General features: G+C 42.8%; 1 long non-coding RNA gene and 1 pseudogene across 2 annotated transcripts; one reads left to right on the top strand and one right to left on the bottom strand.

Moving 5' to 3' along the window:
- Positions 1-5,493: 5,493 nt before the first annotated feature.
- On the top strand, positions 5,494-6,920 carry LOC105740951 (annotated as a pseudogene).
- Positions 6,921-13,915: 6,995 nt separating this feature from the next.
- On the bottom strand, positions 13,916-18,837 carry LOC111813946. 2 transcript variants are annotated; one of them, XR_002819062.1, is made up of 4 exons: positions 18,361-18,837; positions 18,177-18,273; positions 16,389-16,436; positions 13,916-14,087 (listed from the first exon to the last, which is right to left on the bottom strand). It is a non-coding gene; the product is annotated as an uncharacterized LOC111813946 (long non-coding RNA). The 2 variants fall into 2 exon arrangements; XR_002819061.1 differs by lacking the exons at positions 18,177-18,273; positions 18,361-18,837 and adding an exon at positions 17,244-17,510.
- Positions 18,838-18,893: the final 56 nt, after the last annotated feature.

Genomic DNA, 18,893 nt, shown 5'->3' with positions numbered 1-18,893 from the left:
ACTAATAAGTAAGAAGTACCATCACCACACTATTTGCCAGCCACGTTCATCCTAAAGAAGAAGGGGACAAATTCGGCAAGCAGTGAGATAAAGATTTCCTCTGTCCACTGGACCTCCAGCAGGCAGCTTTTCACCTGGTAATAGAAGTGTTCCATTTGTTTTGTCCCAGAGCTGATTTAAAAAGGGGTAAAAAGTCCTATTTCACTGCTAAAATTGTAGACCGCCCTCAGAACCTAGAAAAAGATCTAAGATAATGTTCATGAGAAAGGCTGGGTATATAGGGTAGTGCTTCCTCTCCTTTACAAATTCTTCTTTCTGTGTTCTAAAGCCATAAATTTAGCATGAGAGTGGGAAGTAGAATAAGTTACCTGATTGGTATGTTTGGAAAGGCACGGGTCATAGGTACCGCAGAATCCCTTCTCGCTCCTCCTTGGGAGTGGTCTACTACAAACAATAGGCTGTCAGATCTTGTGTGTTTTGTGAGGGTCCTTCTTACACAAAAGAACTGCACAGAACTGAAGTGGTTTCTCTGAGCAGATGGTAAGGTCATCTAACTTTGGGATTGAGCACTAAGAATGGACGGGCTGGGGAGATAGCTCAGTAGAATAAGCGCTTGCCTGGCAAGCGCAGGTCCTGAGTTCAATCCCTGGTACCAAAAACAAAACAAAACAAAAAACCAACTCATAGAACAATCAACTTGTTTGGGGCCAGGGAGAAGGCTCAGTGGAATAAGTGCTTCCCTGGCAAGCGCAAGGGCCTGAGTTCAATCCCCGGTTCCAAAACAAACAAAACAAAAAACCATAAGAATGGACTCTCATATCTAAGGCACATTCTTTAATATAATGGAAATCAATGTTATTTCGGTTTTCCTTTCATAGATCTGGACTTACTTATCAAGTAACTATCTACCTAGGAAAAGTAATGTTGTCAGTCACCCCCAGAAGGCTTAAGCTATGAAGTACTTTTTCCACAGAGTAGTTATGAGATATTGAGCTCAACTGAAAGAGATTATTGTAGGGCACCTTACCTCCCAGACTCTTGCAATGGGACATAGTCCCAGTATTCATACAGGAACTGTCTCTGGGAGATAGTGGCTTCTAGAAAGACTTTCTAAATATAATAGTTTCTCTGTAACTTATGGATATATGACATATTGCTTAGTCCTAGACTGAGCTTTATCTCCCACAAGCCAGGGCCCTTTGCCTATGCTTATAGACAACTAAGACAGTGTCAGGAATCTAAGCTGTGTGCCATCAACAGCATAGATCATATCTTATGAACAGGAGGGACACCATAGTAGATCAGTAAGGCAAGAAGTAGCCAGTAACTTTTAGGTTCTATTCAGATACTACCCAGAATGTCTACAGTAACATAATTTTGAACTAAAGGTATAGCTCAGTGGTACAGTGTTTGATTAGCATATGTAAGGCCCTGATTTGATCCTCAGTACCACAAACAAAACCCATGATCCTTTCTGGTTGTGTTACATGGTGGTTAAGGTGCTTAGAGCCGCTGTCCACAATTTTACTGCATAAGTAGAATATATATTCCCTGTGGATATAACTGACCACTCCTTCCCCAAGAAAATGAAGTCATAGGGAACAGTTAGATGTACCCCAAAACTAAACTGAAAGGAACATTTAATGAGCCCATGACTAACTTGTTTGCCCAGCTATATCTGTCAGTGTCTGTGCGCTTAGTCACCACACACTTTCCCGGAAAACAGCTGCACCTCTGGGTTTCATCATCTTGGGCTTGTTCCCTCTCGGTATTTGGCTCAGTTCAGCTAGTTTGCTCTTGGCCCCAGGTGTGTGTATGAGTTTCTTACAAGACCATAAAATTACAGCATTTCAGAACTTCCTGAGAGGATATGTAGTTTAAAAATCCTTCATTTTGCATATGAGGCCAATGAAGTTAAGTGATTTTCCTAATGTCATATGCTAACTAGTTAACAGTGCTAGGTAGGGCAAAATATGAATATTGCAATTCAATATTCTTTTTTCCATTGAAGGGGCTGGAAATACAGCTCAGTGGCACAAGGCTCTGTCTGGAAAGTGCAGGTCCTATGTTATCCCTGGCACCAAAAAAAAAAAAAAAAAAAAAAAAGAAAATGAGTCTTAGGGAGGCTAAGGAACTTGCCGAAAATTTATGTGACTCTTAAATCTATTGAATAAATATCTTTAAGCTATAGATATTCACTCAATATATATGTTGTATAAATTATAATCTGCCTAATCTATGCTGTATGTATTAAAATCTCTTCCACTAAACATAACTAAGCTGTCTGAAGCAGCTAACAACTATTCCAAGGGGCTATCAGCTGGCTTCAGGATTAAAAAACAAATAACGTTAAGACTTCAGCAAGCCAGGACAAAATAAATAGCAGACACTGATGCTGTGCTGTCAGCTTTCCAGGCAAGAAGGAACAGAGCCAGTTTCCTATTAGTTGTTTGTTTGTTTTTTTTTTCTTCAAAACTGGGGATTGAACTCAGGGCCTTGCGCTTGCCAGGCAAGCACTTATTCTATTGAGCTATCTCCCCAGCCCTCCTACTAGTTTTTCCAAGTAATGAGTGTGACATAGATAAACTTAATCACCATTGTGATGGTATTTTCAGCAAGGATTTAGTTCAGTAGGTCGAGAACTGAGTCTCAGTTGGCAGATCAATTTATTTATTTATTTATTTTGGCAGTACTGGGGATTGAACTCAGAACCCTGTACTTCCAAGGCAAGTGCTTATTTTACTAAGCTATCTCCCCGGGCCCAGCAGATCACTTTAAAATCAAGTTATTGACAGTGGCTTACTCCTTCCTTTCTTTTTTGAGATAGGGTTTTGCTGTACGGTTCAGGCTGGCCTTGAACTCACAATTGTTGTACCCTGTCAAAATTGACTCCATTTTGTTGCCCTTCTAACTCCCGGAGTTCCTGCTCTGTATGTGCTGACCCCTTCCAATTCCTCCAATTCCTCACCCCTGTGACTCAAGTCTTAGGATATCTGTTCCCCAAACCTTATCTCAATGAACTATATATAACTGCCAATTCAGCACCTCCACCCAACAGAACCACCCTCATGAACTAATGACTCGCTGTACCCCATGATTGCTGATTCCAGCACCCCACTCAATAAGACCACCTAATGAACTAATGACCCTGCCACTTCTTCCTCTCCACCCCTTCCCTGTTTTTGCGGTTTTCAAGCTTAAATACTGCACCTTGTTAATGCTCTGCGTGCCTCTTTGCACCTTGCATAGAGACCGCCGCTGGTTACCAGCTAAAATAAAGCTCTTCAACTTTTGGACTTGCCTCGTTGTCATCTGATTTTTGAGCTACAACAACAATGATCTCCTGAGAACTGGGATTGCTGGCATGTGCTACCATGCCCAGCTCCCATTAGTGAAGTTACCATTTAAAAAAAAATTCCAGCCTGCAAGCAGGCACAGGGGCTGCGGTGTTCGATCCCCAAGCCTGCCGCGCCGGCCCTGCCCCTAGGGCGTGCTGAGACAATTGAGACTGGGCACGGTGGCGCACTAGTAATCCCAGCTTTTGGGAAGATGTAAACAGGGAATCACTGCAAGTCCCATCTAGTAGTGAGACCTTGAACACCCTGTAGACCCTTCTCTAAAAATACCAAAACAAAATATAAAGATAAATAAAAATAAAAATAAATCCGGGCCGGCCAAATAGCTCAGCAGATTAAAGTGTCTGCTTAGATGCAGGTGCCCGGAGTCTGGTCCGCTGCCTGACGTGCCAGCCCCGCCCCCGGGGCGCACTAAGACAGCGATTGAGACTGAGTGTGGTGACCCGCACCTGTAACTCCAGCACTTGTGAGGCTGTAAATAGGAGGATCACTATAAATCTGATCTACGCAGTGAGACCCTGTACACCCTGTCCTAAATATAAAAATAATAATATTAATTAAAAAATCCTTGCATGCCTATGTTTATAGTGGCAGTCTATAACAGACAAATCTTTTGAACCCAAGTGTCCATCAACTGAAAACTGGGTAAAGAGGAGATGAGGTTTTTAATACAACGGTGTAGGTGTGTTACTCCGCCTTAAAGAAGAATACACTCAAGACATTTCTAGGAAAATAGATGCACCTTGGGTCCATACTCTTAAGTGAACTATATCGGACACATGTGTAAATACTATGCTATTTCTCTGGTATGAGAAATTGAACGTATAAATAAGGACTAAAATGTACAATAGGTATTATGAAATAGGAAGAAAATGTTCAAATGGGGAGGGGAATAAGGGAGACAGGAGTTGAAAGGAAAGAAGAGAAAGGTTAAAAAAACAGAGAAAAAGGAGGAAAACATGGAAACCTTTTGTAAATGGGGAGGGGAGAAGAGATTGAAGGGGGAGTAGGGAAATGGGAAAAACCAAGTTAAGCATATGTGAATGTTATCATTATGTATATCTAAAATGTACCAATAAAATCTGATAAATACTAAAATGGTTACTGTTGACCTTATTTTTTTAATGTAAGATTACATACAAATAATGTAATACTGCTTTGCATGTAGTATAAGGACTTTCCAACAGTACATTAAAACTTACTCTTCTATTGGGCTGGGGAAATAGTTCAGTAGGCTAAGCACCTCCCCAGCAAACCCTTCCCCCCCCCCAAAAAAAAAAAAAAAAAAAAAAATTACTCTCATATGTTTTTTTTTTTTTTTTTTTTTTTTTTTTTTTTTTTTTAATCAGGCATCGAACTCAGGGCCTTGTACTTGCCAAGCAGGCACTTAAGCCACTGAGCTATCTCCCTGGCCTTACTCTCTTATATCTGTGTTCTATTGTCAAGTACTTTGCTTTCATATATGCTATAAATGTCGACAGTTTAAAAAGTTCCTGTTCCCTTTGATTTGAGAGGTCAGACTTATGCTCCCGAGTTTAAACTATGTACTGTACTATCCTCACCCAATCTCTGGATTAGAGCTCTAATCCTCTTTGGTATATTGTTACTATCTCAGAACTGATTCCTTCCATGCCTTTTTCTTTCTCTGTTCAAGTCCTTGGCTAGAACCCAGTCTGCTCCAATATTGAGTAAGATACAAGAGGAAAACCAAAGAGTATCTATGGCTGTCAGCCTATGAAACAGTTCTTCTGTGACCCTCTGAAGAGAAACAAAGCCATAGGGCAGCAGAATGAGAGACATCAATTGAGAAATGTGCATACTCGTTGGACCACTTCCTACCTCCCTGAGCCACCATTCTAGAAAATACATCACGGGTGACAGTGGCTGTATTCTCACCTATTCCTGTGGGGAATTATTCCCACTGGGATGAACTGGGATTTAGAAATTGCTGGAGGATAGTGAGATGCCATCTTTCTCATATTTCTCTTGCATTCTCTGTTTTAACTTAACTGTTAAAGAAACTCCTAAGAACTCAAGCCATGTCCACAAATTGTGCATGAGCATGTCTTCAGTAAGCATGGAGTTGGAGGGCTAAAAAAGCAATTTAACTTTTTCGCAACGGGTTTGCCACGAGAGCACAGGCATAGTGAAGGCCACCACTAAATCGAAGCCAACATGGGAAAGGAAAAGACCCACATTAATATCGTCGTCATCGGACACGTGGACTTCAGCAAGTCCACTACCACTGGCCATCTGATCTACAAATGCAGTGGCATCGACAAAAGAACCATTGAAAAACTTGAGAAGGAGGCTGCTGAGATGGGGAAGGGTTCCTTCAAGTATGCCTGGGTGTTGGACAAGCTGAAAGCTGAGCATGAGTGTGGTATCACCACTGACATCACTCTGTGGAAATTCAAGACCAGCAAGTATTATGTGACCATCATCGATGCCCGTGGACACAAAGACTTCATCAAAAACATGATTACAGGCACATCGCAGGCTGACTGTGCTGTCCTGATTGTTGCTGCTGGCGTTGGTGAATTCGAAGCTGGTATCTCCAAGAATGGGCAGATCCGTGAGCATGCCCTTCTGGCTTACACACTGGATGTGAAACAACTAATTGTTGGAGTTAACAAAATGGATTCCACCGAGCCACTCTACAGCCAGAAGAGATACAAGGAAATTGTTAAGGAAGTCAGCACCTACATTAAGAAAATCGGGTACAACCCTGACACCATAGCTTTTGTGCCAATTTCTGGTTGGAATGGTGACAACATGCTGGAGCCAAGTGCTAACATGCCTTGGTTCAAAGGATGGAAGGTCACTCGCAAGGATGGCAATGCCAGCAGAACCACACTGCTTGAAGCTTTGGATTGCATCCTCCCACCCACTCACCCCACTGACAAGCCTTTGCGGCTGCCCCTCCAGGATGTCTACAAAATTGGTGGCATTGGCACTGTCCCTGTGGGCCGAGTGGAGACTGGTGTTCTCAAACCTGGCATGGTGGTCACCTTTGCTCCAGTCAATGTCGCAACTGAAGTAAAGTCTGTTGAAATGCACCATGAAGCTTTGAGTGAAGCTCTTCCTGGGGACAATGTGGGCTTCAACGTCAAGAACGTGTCCGTCAAAGATGTCCGGCATGGCAATGTGGCTGGTGACAGCAAAAACGACCCACCAATGGAAGCAGCTCGTTTCACTGCTCAGGTGATTATCCTGAACCATCCTGGCCAGATCAGTGCTGGCTATGCCCCTGTCCTGGATTGTCACACAGCTCACATTGCTTGCAAGTTTGCTGAGCTGAAAGAAAAGATTGATCACCGGTCTGGTAAGAAGCTGGAAGATGGGCCCAAGTTTCTGAAATCTGGTGATGCTGCCATTGTTGACATGGTTCCAGGCAAGCCCATGTGTGTCGAGAGCTTCTCTGATTATCCACCTCTGGGTCGTTTTGCTGTTCATGATATGAGACAGACAGTTGCTGTGGATGTCATCAAAGCTGTGGACAAGAAGGCTGCTGGAGCTGGCAAGGTCACCAAGTCTGCTCAGAAAGCTCAGAAGGCTAAATGAATATTATCCCTGACACCTGCCACCCCAGTCCTAATCAGTGGTGGAAGACCGGTCTCAGAACTGTTTCTCCCAATTGGTCATTTAAGTTTAATAGTGAAAGACTGGTCAATGATAACAATGCATCGTAAAACCTTCAGAAGGAAAGGAGAATGTTTTGTGGACCTTTTTTGTGTGTGTGTGTGTGTGGCAGTTTTTAAGTTATTAGTTTTTAAAATCAATACTTTTTAATGGAAACAACTTGACCAAAAATCTGTCACAGAATTTTGAGACCTATTAAAACAAAGTTTAATGAGAAAAAAAAAAAAAAAAAGCAATTTAACAGCAAACTCCTCAGAGCAATGGGAGGGGTGTGGTTTGAGCAGCCAAACCTTGTATCAGGGCTGGAGAATTTGTTAGCCTGACAGTTCTTAGACCTATAGCTGTTCAGATCGAGCTCCTTCTCATGGTCTGCCTGCACATATTAGAGGGATAAGGGACAGGGGTAGCATTAGGCTGCTTGTAATACTGAAACACTTGACTCTGCTATACCCAAGAGCCATCACCACTTGACTGTACAAGTACAGTGATCATGGGTTATTTGGATGTAGTGATGGCCAGCAACCTCATGAGGTGGTCCCCATGGTTTTCCCTAGCTTTTCTTTTCTACCTGGATGAACACTGTGGCGATTTCAGAAAACAGAACCCAACCTACTTTGTGATTCTGTTATTTTCCCCCCAATATATTTAGCAGGTCTATGAGGTTGCAATAGTGGGATAATGGGAAGACACTACAGTTGGAATGTCCGTGTCTCCTGTAAATTCATCTATTGAAAGCTAATCGCCATTGTGACGGTATTAGAAAACAGGATTTCTGAGATGTGATTAGTCATGGGGGCAGAGTCTGGATGAATATGGTAAGTACCTCTAGGAAAGATACACCGATGTGAGTACTATGCAGTTGCCTTGTTTGTTTTTTTGTTTTTTGTCTTTTTTTATTTTACTGTATTTTTTTGACTGAATTATTTTTTAGGCGGGGGTTATTTTTTGTTTTTGGTGCCGAGGACCTAACCCAGGGTTTCCAGCTTGCTAGGCAAGCATTCTACCACTGAGCCAAATCCCCAGCATCCAATGTGAGTACTATGTATCACAAATATGTACTAATAAAAGTGCAAAGTTTAATAAATAAATCCTGGACATGAATGAATTAAGCAGTTGATCTGCCTTGCTTTTTCTGGCATGTGAGGACACCTCAAGGAGCTCCCATCAGTAAGCCGGGAAATAAGCCCTCGTCAGACACTAAGTAGGCCGATGATTTGATCCTGGACTTCCCAGACTCCAGGACTAGGAGAAATAAGTTTCTGCAGTTTATAAGTTACCCAGTGCACAGTATTTGTAAGAGTAGCCTGAACAAAGTGAGACAAGTGGAGTGGCTTTGTGCACCGGGCTATCTTCCCAACATTGTTTGTCACAGTGTGATCCATCTAATACAAGAGCAAACAGAAGGAGCTGTTCCTGTCCTTTCAAAGGAAAAGGCAAGAGTTAGGCAACTGTTAGCCCTACAACACCTTGCTCTGATTTTTACTCATCTCTTGGAGGCAGTCCCAGGTTCCCACACACGACGTGGACACTTGCACAGACAGAAGCTTGTCTTTCTCCTGAAGAACGCATGAGAGCAGGTACCCAGCTTCACGAGCTGCATCTCATGCCAGAATTTAGTCCCATGTGTTCCATTAAAAAGGGGAGCCTTTATAACTCATGAATACACAATCATATTCACTACTCTTTACCAGAATGCATTAAAACTTCCAGGAAGGCTGAGGAGATAGCTCAGTAGTCCAAGCACCTGCCTGGCAAGCACAAGGACCTGGATTTGATCCCCAGTACCACATGCTATGCTGGCCCCAAGCAGCCACCGAAACCAGGTATGGTGGTGCACACCTGTAATCCCAGTGCTGGGGAGGCTAAGACAGGAGGATCATTATAAGTCCAAGCTGCATAGCGAGACCCTGTACCAAATAAATAAATCTTTTAAAAAAAATCTTCCAGACACCTCTCCAAAGAGACCACAGAGAGGAGATCCAGGAAAGAAAATTACCACAAGCAGTGGCCCATGTGGCACAGTGGTCCAGCTAAGTGCTATCAGGTTTAAGTGGTTGTCCAAGGAAACCATGGAGCAAGGGTTCCCTTAGAAGGCAAGCAGTGGACACTGTAGAATATCAAGAATAGAAATAAGCAGGAATGGGCTGGGGAGATGGCTCAGTGGAATAAGTGCTTCCCTGGCAAGTGCAAGGGTCTGAGTTCACACCCCGGGTCCATGAAAAAAAAAAAAAAAGAAAAAGAAAAAAAGAAAGAAGCAGGAATATGAAGTAAAGCCAGGATTGTCTGATGAGACTATATGACATATTTGCCTGAGACTCACAGCATTTGAAAGAATTTGGAAAAAGAAAAAGAAAAAGAAAAAAAGAAAGAAAGAAAGAAAGAAAGAACGAACTTCGTATATTTCCCAGAGAACACATTTCCTAGGTGGACAGAATTACGAGATTTGGCAAGGCTAAAAATTATACCACCCTCACATCCCAGCCCCAGGGTCTATCCCATTAAGGTACTCTGTACTCTTGGGCCACAATGCCTGGTAACATATGACTTGAGCCAGGCTAATCAAAAAAGTCCACCTAGGGATAGAAGTGTAACTCCCTGGTAGAGGGCTTGATTAACATCAGGTCCCAGAATTGTAGGGAAAAAAAGAAGAATGTAGGCCAGGTGTGGTACCTGTAATGTCAGCACTCATCAGGCTGAGGCAGGAAAAGCATTCCAAGTTTGAGGACAGTCTGGGCTACAAAGTAAGTTCAAGGTCAGCCTGAACTGCATGGTAAAACCCTGTTTCAAAGAGACATGCACACACACACACACGCACACGCACACACACACACACACACACACACACACAGAGGAAGGTAGCTCCTATAGAAGAGGATGGGATCAATGAAGAAGAAGAGGTGAGGGGGTCAAGAAAGCGGGAAAGCCAATTCCAAAAGTGTCTTTTAGTCCTGGATTTAGCTGTGACTGATGTTATAATCTTCCAAGAATTATGAGACAAGTACTTTTTTTTCTTAACTTTAGTTTAAATTGTATTTCTTTAAATTGTCATTTGTAAATGAATGAATTATAACCAGTACAGACAAGGAAACATGGAAGAGTTTTGGGCACTTGAGATACCCAGGTGAGTATTACCTGAAATTCTATTGTGACTGGTGTTGAGACTCTTTGGCTCATTACAAAATGCTGAGATGGGACCAGGGAGATAGCTCAGCGGTCTAAGCACCTGCCTAGTACGTACAATCACCTGGTTCAATCCCCAGTACCACATGATGTGCTGAAACAGTAGGAAACAGGAGGCTACCTCATTTGCTATGAGCTGTGTAGTGAGACCCTATATCAAATACATAACCTATTTTTAAAAGGTTAAGAGGTGAAGAGGGAAAGGGAGGAGAAGGGAGAGGGGGAAGGGGAGGGGAGGGGAAAAACATTCCAAGGAAACTGCTATTTTTCCTCCTCCCTGCTAGGTACTCATCTTCGCTGTCTCTTTTTGCCTGTCATGCTCAATAGCTTAGAACCTGTCCTGGCAACTGAAGAGAGGAATAAACCCATCACTGCAAGCTGATTCTAGGTCTTGATTTATATAAGAACCTTGCAGAGCACTGCTATTATAAATTTCAGATTCTTCAGTTAGAAAAATACATTAATATTTGGGGGCAGGTAAGGAGATTTTCCTGTGATTTCGACTCATCTCCTATGGCTTGTGGGGAAAAATACCCTGTATGTGGTTAAACAGAAAATAGAATAAAGTTAATACAAGAAGGAAGAGGAGAAGGAGGAGGAGAGGAGGAATAGGAGGGGAAATTATGTGTTAAATCTTATTAGTAAATCCTTATGTAAAATAAATAATATTTGCAGTATCTGTAACTATTATTCTGGCTTGTGTGCTCAAATATCCTTATGTTAACCAAATTATATGTGTGTGTGTAATATATCCTATTATATATTTTGGTTATATATATAACCAAATTACATATAACCTATTCTTATGAATAATTCTAAAAAAAAAGAGAATTCTATGCACATTGCATTCTGTGCCAGTGATACACCACAAAGCTTAGAATTCATTGCCACCATGAACCAATTATCTTCAAACAGTAATTTTAATCCTAAAATGGGCAAATTCAGTCATTGGCCAGGCATGGTAGTTTGGGTTTTTTTTTAGTAAAACATAGACCATTTTACTCTTAGATCTTGTTGTGTAAGTTTACCAAGAGCATTTCAATATTGTAAGCAAACCTTCTTGCTGTAGGTCGGGCATGGTAGTCTTAACAATGATGAGCATGCAAAATGGCCAGAGCCCCCATAAGCAGAACTGTGAGGGAATGACCTTGCCTAGAGGTCAAATAGACAATGCACATCTGGCAGGGACTTGTGTGCTCACCTTCCTAATGAGCAGAGGAAACAAAAGTAAGACTCTGGGGCATATCAAGGGCCTGCTGCACAACGTGCATAAAGGCCAAACTTTGGCACTAGGTTTTTGCAAAAAGTTTTGCAAAGCCAACCTGTAAGGAGGCTAGGAGCTGAAAGAAAAGACCTCAAGTATACCAACTGATTGTTAGGGAACTTACAAGACAGAAGGGGGAGAAGAGGGAGAAGTTGACTGGATGGTTAAGAAGGGAAGATTTAATGTTCTTTTGCTCAGGCATAGGCAGTCATCATGTTGGAGCTGGGGAGATGGCTCAATAGAGTAAGCGCTTGCCTTGCAAGCGCAAGGGCCTGGGTTCAATCCCCGGTTCCGCAAAAAAAAAAAAGGCAGTCATCGTGTCTCTTCACAGGTTGCATATTTCTTTTCAAGGGGCAGTTACTATATTCTGCATGGGAGATTTTAAGTTGCGCCAGCCAAATGTCACTGACTAGATGGACTCCATTCTTCTGTGCATGTCCATTCTTGAAAATCTGGCTTCAAACCTCCCTTGAGTGGACTTGAGAGATTTCCTAAGTCCAGGTGAACCCAGGACTTTGCCTTCTCTGTTCTGTGCTCTTACTACTTTCAGGAGAGGGACTTCTTGTTTTTATGGGCAAGGGGGTACTCTTCCAGTGTTGGAGATCAAACCCCACGCTTTTTGTATGGCAAGCAAGAGCTCTACCAACAACCAAGAGAGGGAGCTACCGATCCGATTAGTCAGAGCCCACACCATAGCGGGCAGCCTCTTTTTTTACTCCCACACCACTTCCAACACCAAATATGTGGCTCTCTTCTGTCACATCCTCTGTGGACATCAGCTGGGTTGCCTACCATTCAGTTCTGATGCTGTCTGCCTAGAGATAGCCTCAGAGCTCAGCTGCACAAGACCGTTCACATTAAGACACCAATGACAAATCTAGGCTCCCTCCATTGCTGACTCACTGTTGTAAACTGGGGATTTCTATAATCGCCTCATAGGGTTCAATTTGCTAGAATGGATCAGGGAATTTGGGGAATCACTTTAATTATGTTCACTGTGGTTCAGAGACAGGGTCTCATTATGCGGTTCAGGCTGGCCCTGAACTCACTTTGTAGTCTATACTGGCCTCCAACTCCTGCCTTAGCCTCTGGAATGCTAGGATTATAGGTGTGCATCACCCCATCCAGCTTGTTTACTTTTTTTTTTTTTTTTTAACGAAAGATTCAGTTCAGGAAAGAAGAGGTACATGGGACAAGGTACAGGTGAGAAACATGGACCATCCAGCCTCCCCAGAAATGTACTACTCCCCAGCTCCGGAGTGTATTCCCCAACCCAGAAACTCTCTGGACACTGTCCATTAGGGGTTTTAAGGAGGCTTTATTCAACAGGCATGATTGACTGCATCACTGGCTATTGGTCACCAACTCCATCTTTAGCCCTCTCCTGTCCCAGCAGTGGAGCTGAATAGAAAGTTCAGACCCTCTCATCCTGTGGCTCCTCTGGTAACTGTCTCTCCTAAGAGCATTTTTTTTTTTTTTTCAGAACCAGAGATTGAACTCAGGCCCTTGCACTTTCCAGGCAAGCATGTATTCTACTGAGCCATCTCCCTGGCTCCTTCTCCTAAGAGCTTTCTGAAAGTCACTTCACTAACACAAACTCAGGTGTGGTTGAAGGGGTCTTCTTATGAATAAGAAAAGATACTCTTTTCACCTCTTGTACTCCTGAGTTGCTTCCAGAACTGGAGACAAAATCCAAATGTTACAACTAAAAGTACTCCTATCACTTAGGAAATTACAAGGACCTTAGGAAATATAGCCAGGACCTGGAGATGTGGTGGGGGTGGGGAACAGAGAGAAAGAGGAAGAGAGAGAGAGAGAGAGAGAGAGAGAGAGAGAGAGAGAGAGAGAGAGAGAGATACTATCATACCAGAACATTAGTTTACATTTTATATGATTGGAGTCACCAGAATATTAGTTTACATTTTATGTGACTGGAGTCAGTGTGTTGTACGTAGCATTCCCTTTCCTGCTGTATAGGCCCAGCTCAGTCTCCAACACACACCTACATGAGAAAAGTCAGTTTACTGAAGCAGGGATGGTGGTACACAATTGTGGTCTCAGCTATGAAGGGGACAGAGATGGGTGGACTGCTTCGAGACCAGGAGCTCAAGGCAACATACTGAAAACAACCAAAACCCTGCTCCACTTTGAACTGCTGACCAGGTCTTTGTGTGGACCTACCCAAGCATACTAGTCCTACGCTCTCTGGGGCAGAGGTGGTGCTGCAGTTTCACTGCAGCCTTAAGCCTAGCCACGTGATTCAATTCAGTCTTCTGGCAGAACCCCGTTTGAGATTATTGGGTGTGCTAGCTCAGCTATGATTAAAATGATCCTTGGTTCCTCTCCCAATTTCTTTCTTGCTTATAGTTCCCTTGGGAATCCCAAGGATCAGAGTTGATTAATAGAGCAAAACTGGCAATTTCTGGTCTTCAGTTGCAACAAATTGTACTACTGGTCACAACTTCTCGCCCATTTTTGCTGTCCCTCTTAGGGAAAGATTACACTTCTTCAACCCCTTGACAGTGGCCTTGGTCAGATGTATTTGTTCTAGTGAAGGGAAGTGAGCAAGTTCACATGTATTTATTCCAGGTCCAGTATGTGGGTGACCAGGATCACTTTTTTCTCCAGAAGAGTTCAAAACCGTTCTGAAAACAGATGACTCATCAGCCTGGGCCCTGCCATGAAGACACCTTAAGAATAGCCAAGCTGTCCTGCCATTGACATGTATGCTATTTTGAGAAGGAAAATTTCCTGGTTGTAAGCCATCTTGAAAATTACTTGTTACTACAGGTGAACCTAGGTTATCCTGACTGATCTGTTTACCATGCTGTCATCTGTATCAAACATGACTGTTTAGTCTGCCTTCATTCTTTTCCAGTGTTGTGCTGGTATTCACCCACCTCTTGACGCTTAGGGAGGGAAGTCCAATTTCTGCCACACAGGTGATTTTAATAAAGTTAAGCTATTCATGTTTGTTTGTTACTATGGCTAGTATGAAGCTGAAGTTCTCTGAAGAAGCTGAGTCTCTACAGATTCCGCAGACTGATGTCAGCACAGTAGAATACTGTGATTGTGGAGAAATGGAATATTGCACAGTGAAACCAAAATTATCTTGGGCTACATAAGCCTTCTAGAAAAAATAGCCATTTACTTTGAACCTTTGTATTTGACCTAAAATTCTTGTGATTATTAGGTAAATATGTAGGGAAACATTACTAAGCTTGGTAGGCTTTTAGCTTCCATTAACCCTATAGCTAAGAATGCTATAAAATAACAGCTAAAAACTGTAAAAATGGTTTCCCCATTCTGCTGTAGCATCCCTAATGCTCCTGTTTTTGTTAAATGCATTGATTTACAACATTCTCTGTAACTATAAAGGTTTATGTAGCCTCTTCCATCCAGAATGTGTCTTTTAAGCCAAACTGAGACCATATCCATGCTCTGGAGCCATGGACCACTCATATTTGGCTCAGAATAAATTATTTTCTCATCTGCTTTGAAGCAGCATTGTTATACAACATTGGCACTAGTGACAGTGAGACTATGGGAAGTTCACCTCAGGGCTTCTGAGAAAGGTCTTCCTTGCTAAGAGAGGCAAATGGGAATGCTGGGTGTGGCTGCACATGCCTGTAATCCCAGCACTCAAGAGGCAGAAACAGGAGGTCACCCTGGACTACATAAGGGAGTTCAAGGTCTGCCTGCGTGCATGCATGCACATGCACACACACAGACAGACAGACATACACACACACCCCAAGCAAGCAAGTGTGCAAATGAATAAAAAAAGACACATGAAAAGAAAGTCTCTACTTCTGCTGGATGTTGTGTATGTGTCAGCTGGCATTCTGGCAGGCATTCTGTATCATGAGGGCTCTATCCTAAAGATGTAAGACTGAAAAGAGCAAAATTTGTTCTTATTTCTTCATGGTACTGGAGATTGAACAAGGGTCCTAGGCAAGTGCTCTACCACTGAGCCACATGCCCAGCCTTATCTATTTATTTCAGATGGACCTTACCAAGTTGCCCAGTTTGACCTCAAATTGTGATTTTCCTGCCTCAGTCTGCCAAGTATTTGGTAGTACAGATATGCACTACCTTAACTGGTGAAAAAAAAAATCTAGGTTCTTAATAATGTAATTGAGGTCTTAAATAATTAACTCTAAAGCTGATTAGTCCCCGGTTTTCTTGTTATGTGGAATAATACATTTTCCTAATTATTTAACACAGTTGAATCTGGAAGGGAAAAGAATGAGTCTAGCTTTAGGGGCACTGAGGAGATGACAGAATGGCATGCTTTCCTATTGCTCAGGAGACATCAGGGTTGAACTCGGATTTGGGAGTCATCTTTGGAGAAATTATGTAAAGTAATATGTTGGTCTATGCCGGCATAGTATAACAAAAGTCCTGAGATAACTTGTAAGAAAAAGGTTTATTTGGCTGTTTTGAAGGTTTCAGTCGATGGCCAGGTGGCCTATCACTTTTCAGACCATGGTGAAGCTGTACATCAGCGTAGAAGCACGTGGGAGAAGCATAGAAAGAGGACAAAGCTAGGGTCCTTATGTCCCCACAGTCAGTGATACAATGTCTGCCCATTAAGTTCTGTATCTTAAAGGTTCCTCTGCCTCTCAACAGTGCCACAACAGGCTAGGATCAGCAACCTAGCCTTAACCATGGCCCACTGCAAGACACTTTCCCAAACCATAGCATAATTTATCTTAGAAAATGATCCCATACCTGGGAGAGATACCTTTATCCTTGAGGAATTTTGATGATATAAGAAAACATTACAGGGGCCGGGGAGATGGCTCAGTAGGATAAGCGCTTGACTGGCAAACGCAAGGATCTGAGTTCAATCCCTGGTTCCGCAAAAAAAAAAAAAAAAAAGAAAAGAAAACATTACACACATACAAGAGTAGTCATTTCCTAAATGGATATGCTTGTCTTACCTGTGGACAGATCCTAGAAAAGGGGTTCGGAAAGGTGATAGAAACTGCCTAGTGGGAAGAGCAAAAATAGTTAAGGCAGTGGTTACAATATCTGCATCCTTAGACACTCATCAAATCTTGAGAAAACTTAAGGAAGTTGGTTGCCATTTGCATATGACTTAAAACATTCTAATGAGTGGGGACAGCTCTGAAAATGGATAAGCAACTTGTAAATCTACTGACTCACATACACCTCTTAGCATTGTCCTTCCAGTGAACTCTGCTTATCACTTTACATTAGATGGGACTGTGCCAACTTTGGCAGCACACCTTACACCCGATGGACAATGGAGCAAATAAATTGAAGTGTTTTAAAGAAGTCACACCTATACTAAAGATCCTGCAGACTGTTTAACCTTGGCTGAGAAATTTTCTTGGACTATCTCAGTCCTTTCAATGGCCATTTATGGGCTGGGGAGATAGCTCAGTAGAATAAGCACTTGCCTGGCAAGTAGAAGGTCCTGAGGTCAATACCCGGTACCGCAAAATAAACTAAATAAATATAGAAACTCAATGGCCATTAATTTGCAACACCAGTATCTGGCAAAACTCTTGGAATATACTTCTAAGCTTATGACCTGCAGCTTCCATCAACCCTGATGTTAAGAAAGCTGTAAGATAACAACTAAAATTTATAGAGGCCCAGGGAGAAAGCATAGGGCTAGGGAGATAGCTTAATAGAATAAGTGCTTGCCTGGCAAGCACAAGGTTCTGAGTTCAATCCCCAGTACTGCAAAAATAAATAATAAAATATATAGAAAAGACTTTACAGCTCTGCTGTGGCCTGTCAAACTAAAGTCCTACCAAAATATTTACTGAATGTAATGCTTTATGACTTTCTTTGTTCTGTGGCTATAAAAGCTCATGCAACCTCATTCATAGTGGAGCATATCATTTGAATCCATGCAGTGAGGCAATGGTCATTCCTATTTGGTCCAGAATAAACAGTTATCTTATTTCCCTTAAAGCAGAGTCATTATTTTATGTTGATTCTTCTTGGACCCTATATGTGTAGCATTCTTTTCAAAAAGGCATGGGACAGGACCTCTTCTGCAATGAGGGTCGTGAGAGCTATTATCAAAAGGCAAGCCTAGGGGCCGGGGAGATAGCTCAGTAGGATAAGTGCTTGACTGGCAAACACAAGGATCTGAGTTCCATCCCCGGTTCCACCAAAAAATAAATAAATAAATAAATAAATTCTGCAAAAGGCAAGCCAAAGACTTTCTTCAGGACCCTCTCCTACAGGAAGGAGGAAGAAAGTTAGATTAATATTTCTAGGCTTTAAAACTGATTTCAGGAAAGAAGAGTTCTAGTTTCTATAACTTGACTTGGGGAAGACGTTAAATGGTTTCTATGGCATCTAGGGGAATAAGAGGAAAAAAATGGAAGCAGAATGTCTGAAAGAGATTCTGTTTCAGAGGGCTGCTTTCAAAGCACTCAGTATGTCACAGCATCAGACTTTGGAGTATTTTTTCTGAGCTCCATCAATACCCTATGGTGATTCTGTGGAAGCTTTGCAGGAAACATTAAACAAAATAGATCCCATGAACACAAAGGGAAAAAGTCAAAATCCAAGTGGATTTGAGATTTAGATGCTGAAAATTACTATCCTATAAGTCACTAGATTACTGTTACTTTGAGAAAATACACAGAGGGGCTGCAAGGAGGTGCATTTTGGAAGACAAAGGCTGCTCAAAAAAGGGGTTTTTTTTGAAATGTCATTTATAGAGAACTTTTCCAAAAGTATACCTTCAATGCACAATGCATACACCCATATGTTTACTGTGGAGCTTGTATCTTCCCTGAGACGTCTTACCTCTTGGCCAATTCTCATTGCTGGGCCTACCTTAAAAAAGAAGAGAGAAACACATTGTAATGAGTTGCAAGAGCAAATGCAATCTCTAAAAGTGGCAAATTTCAGTCCTACAATTACTTGGAAAGGAAAGGCTGGCTTTAAGCACAGTTTGCAGGCAGGATTTGCAGCTGGCAAGGACCAAGGATGAGCCTAGACTGCGATGACTCAGTCGTAAGGGCTGGAGAAAGGAGAGGGGCGGGGCGTGAGGGGAGAGACACAGCGTGGTCCTGCGAACCAAAAGGTCTTAAATTGTGTTTAGGGCACGGAGGTTGGGAAGGCCCAGAGCTGGTGCAAGCCAGGAGGGGGTGTCCAGAGTAAGACATTCTGAGACCCCGAAAAATGCACCTTTTGAACCGAAGGCTGCTAAAACTCAACTTCGCTTACCTCGCACCCCGCCTTTAGGCCAATTCGGGCGCGAAATCTCCCTAAGGGTCCGACCGGGGACCGCGCCGGGTGACCTTCGTGAAGCCTAGGAGTCTCCTCTGGGAAGGCCTCGCGGGCCTCCCCCGGGCTCCGTACGCAGCTGCCAGCGCCCCCCGCTCCGAGCGCTCAGGACGCCGCGTCAGCCGCCCCGACTCCCTCGCCGCCGCCCGCCGCCGCCCGCCATCGCC

The sequence above is a fragment of the Octodon degus genome, unplaced genomic scaffold (assembly GCF_000260255.1).
Source record: "Octodon degus isolate 3935 unplaced genomic scaffold, OctDeg1.0 scaffold00245, whole genome shotgun sequence".
Taxonomy (NCBI): Eukaryota; Metazoa; Chordata; class Mammalia; order Rodentia; family Octodontidae; genus Octodon; species Octodon degus.
The sequence above is the reverse complement of the archived record's forward strand: the minus strand, read 5'-3'. Positions and strand labels throughout refer to the sequence as shown.